The sequence below is a fragment of the Papio anubis genome, chromosome 19 (assembly GCF_008728515.1).
Source record: "Papio anubis isolate 15944 chromosome 19, Panubis1.0, whole genome shotgun sequence".
NCBI classification, from domain to species: Eukaryota; Metazoa; Chordata; class Mammalia; order Primates; family Cercopithecidae; genus Papio; species Papio anubis.
Genome location: NC_044994.1, coordinates 41,761,082 through 41,764,794, shown reverse-complemented (window position 1 = coordinate 41,764,794; position 3,713 = coordinate 41,761,082). Strand labels below are relative to the sequence as shown.

Here is a 3,713-nt window from a genome sequence, read left to right as displayed (position 1 = left end):
TCAGCTAAACAGGTCCTGAGTCATTTAGGCGTCTCACAGATGGGGGAATGGAGGCCCATGAGAGGATGTCTCTTCCAAGGCCCAGGGCCCTGCGGTGCCTTTTCCCCATCGGGCTTGCTCCAGCCTCTGGGCCCTAGGGGGTGCCAGAGAGCCTCACTGTTCCCAGAATCTATGCTGAGAGGAGAATGTTGCCATCAAAAGCCCAGGGGAGGCCATCTTCAAGACATTGTTCTCCCAGGTCTCTGCAGCACCCCAATCCTGGGGCCCTCAATATCAGAACTCAGTGTTCTAGGGGTCCAAGAGGGGCCTGGCTTCCCTGCCCCACAGGAGTTTAAGGCCCACAGGCTCCTTTTTCCAGGAATGCCTTCATTGCTCCAAAGCCCTTCACCTTCACCAGGAAATAACTCTCCAGGGTGACCCCAGACACTGCCACTGGGATGCCCCAAACTCTCTTCTGGAAGCCACTCCTCGCTCTACCGAGGCCCAAGGGTATTCACCCTGGCCCCAACTTGCTGCAGTCATGTGGTCAACCATTTCCAGAAATGTACTGGTTTGAGGACTGAAAGGTCCACGTCCTGGGAAACCCTTCTGTCCTGTGCAAACTGGGACATTGGTCACTGTATTGTCATCTCCCTCATGGTAGGTCGGCTCCAGCCTAGGGCTCAGCCTAGTTCTCGGACCCCAAGCATGGGTTTTGATTATTACTCCAAACCATGGGCCAAGTAAGAGGTTCCCTCTGCTGATCCATAAGGGTCGGCAGGGGCCTGCCCTGTGCCCAGTTCCGCCCCTCTCCAGCCACGGAAACAGACTTAGTTATTATCTTAGCAAACAAGGAGAAACTGTGTGAGTGAAATAGGATGGTACCATTGCCAGAGTAAATAATAATAGTAACTGCACTAAGTCTCTAACAAGTGCCAGGTTCAATACTGGGAGCTTTGTGTGGACTCTTGCATCTAACCCTCACTGCAAACTATGAGGTAGGTCTCTTCCATGCTGGTTCTACGGATGGAGACTTGGCAGCTCAGCAATCATCAGCTTGCCTGAGGTCACCCCGACTCTAAGGGCACAGGCACAAGCTCTTTCAATCACGTTACCCTGGCACCAGGAGACAGCGCATCTGGCTTCTCATCCCAGCTTTTTCATTAGCTAATTACATGACTTTGAGGGAGTCCCTTGGGACCCTGGAGCCTCCAGTGCATTGGGTAAATGAGAGCTCTAAGCAAGGTGCTCTCCAAAGTCCTTTTGGGGGTAGCTTAGTGATAGAACATGGGCCCTGGGCTGAGATAGGGCTCAGCTAAATGTTAGTGCTGCCACTTACGACACATGTGGACAGGGACAAGTTACTTAACCTGCCTTCACCTATAAAATCAGGAAACTATCTCCGGTCATTTGTGGTAAGGAGTAAATGAAATGAGGCACCAAAGCTGGTGTTTATTAAAACTTTTTTTTAAATGCCAGTCCTTATTGTTCCAGCTCCTGCATTTTAGGACATTGTGTCCGCCTTCCCCACCCCCTTTCCCCAAGCCCCTATAACAGATTTGTATTGCCCAGAATGCATTGTATGCAGAGCTAGAGAAAACTTCGTGGCTGGGCTTAGTGGCTCATGCCTGTAATCCCAGCACTTTGGGAGGCCGAGGCAGGAGGATCACTTGAAGTCAGGAGTTTGAGACCAGCCTGGCCAACATGGTGAAACCCCATCTCTACTAAAAAATACAAAAAATAGCCAGGCATGATAGTACGTGCCTGTAATCCTAGCTACTAAGGAGGCTGAGGCAGGAGAATTGCTTGAACCTGGGAGGCGGAGGTTGCAGTGAGCCGAGATTACACCACTACACTCCAGCCTGGGCAAAAAGAGTGAGACTCCATCTCAAAAAAAAAAAAAAAAAAAACAGCGATAATTTCTTGACTCCTTTTCTCAAAATGCTTCCAGAAAATGGAAAAGATGTGTCCATGGTAAACAGAGAGAGGTGGCCCGCAGAGATGGAGGGGAGCAAAAGAGTTGGCTGAGGCCTGACCCAGAAGATAGGAGCCTGTGGTCACTGTGGTCAGTCAAGTTCCAGTTGCCATGGGAGAGCTGGTAAATCCTCCCTTCTAGAATTTCAGAGCACTGACCTGCCTGCCAGGCCCAAGTCTTAAGCTCCAAACCAGGAATGAGCTGCTACTATGGAAAGTGTGATTTTTCTGCAGGATTGAGAAGCCTTCACACTTTTTTAATCACATGAGAATTGCCACCCCGGGATGGATGAGTCGGATAATTGGAACCGGGTGCAGACTTCGTGGCCTGTTCTTTATGAGGCAGACAGTCACACATATTTTGTTGGCTGTGCCATGGACTTTCTTATTTTCCTAACCTAGTCAGGACTTTCTTCCAAACTTCACAGACAGTTTCGAGAAGCCACACGCACTGCCTGCCAGGGGCTGAGCAGAAGCTGGGAGGCCACGGTGGTAGAAATGCGTTCCAGTGTCACCGAGCCAGGCAATCACTGTGACCCTTGGGTCTGCTCCCTTCCAACAGGAGCAAGTCTAGCTTTCTTCTAAGGGATCAGGAGATCCTCCCAGCCAATGCGAGGCTGGACCCCTGTGACTCACCCTCGGCATGTGGCTTCTCAAGCAGATTTCCCAGGACAATATAAAAGGCTGGTAGATTATTACTATCTGGTTTCATGTTCCTCCTTTTGTTAAAATTCCTAATATAAGGAAGTGGAGGTGGGGGACTGAAGGAAGCCTCACTTTACAGCCCAACCCCTACTCCCTGGCAGCTCAGCTCTTGCTGTCCCTCCAAGGTGGCAAGAGACAGAAGTGTATTTCCCAGGGCCAAGTCGAAGAGCTCCTCCCTTTTCATCTCTCTTCCCTTATCAAGGGTGTTAATCTTACTGGAATTCACTTCAGTACAGCGAATGGGGCCAGAGGGTAGAGGGGAGGAAATGACCCCAAGGTGGCTTTCCTATAAACCTTCCAGGGCCCTGGGAAACTTCCTGGGGGCACTCAGCCCCTGTCAGGCCCTCCAGGGACTTGTACCAGGTCCCAAATTCCCAACCCCTGGGGATGGAGACTGAGCCAGGAAAGGTGGGTTAAGCGAGAAGGTAGAATGAACTCTCTTACCCTCACTCCAAGATAGACTTTTTAAAGATTTTCAAATTGTTTTTAAATGTTCTTACTAGGTATATTTAGTGTGTGTTCATTCCTCTCCTCCCACCCCTAAAGCTATTATTAAATCTATGAGGTATCTGATAACTGGTTATGGATGAAAAGGTTGACATAAAGGAATAAGGAAGAAATAGATATTCCCTGTATGTTACCATTCAATATCCTTTTTTTTTTTTTTTTTTTTTTGCCATTTTCTTCCCGTCTGCCTTGGGTTTTAATGGTTTTTATCTACAATTTTTAAAATAATCTTTTTTAAATAATTAAAAACTAATAGCAACTTGTACACCAATGTTTATAACAGCATTATTCACAATGGCCGCAAGGTGGAAGCAGCCCGAATGTCTGTTGACAGATGAATGGATAGATTAACTGTAGTCTATCCATATGATAGATTAACTGTAGTCTATCCATATGATGGAATACTATTCAGCATTAAAAAAGAATAAGGCCTGGCGTGGTGGCTCACGTCTGTAATCCCAGCACTTTGGGAGGCTGAGGCAGGCGGACCACGAGGTCAGAAGATTGAGACCATCCTGGCTAACACAGCGAAACCTTGTCTCTACTAA

At 48.3% G+C, this 3,713-nt stretch overlaps 1 long non-coding RNA gene across 1 annotated transcript; it reads left to right on the top strand.

The window, feature by feature from the left end:
* The first annotated feature begins 1,877 nt into the window (after window positions 1-1,877).
* On the top strand, window positions 1,878-2,654 carry LOC116271482. The gene is made up of 2 exons (XR_004180080.1): window positions 1,878-2,265; window positions 2,382-2,654. It is a non-coding gene; the product is annotated as an uncharacterized LOC116271482 (long non-coding RNA).
* The last annotated feature ends 1,059 nt before the right edge of the window (window positions 2,655-3,713 follow it).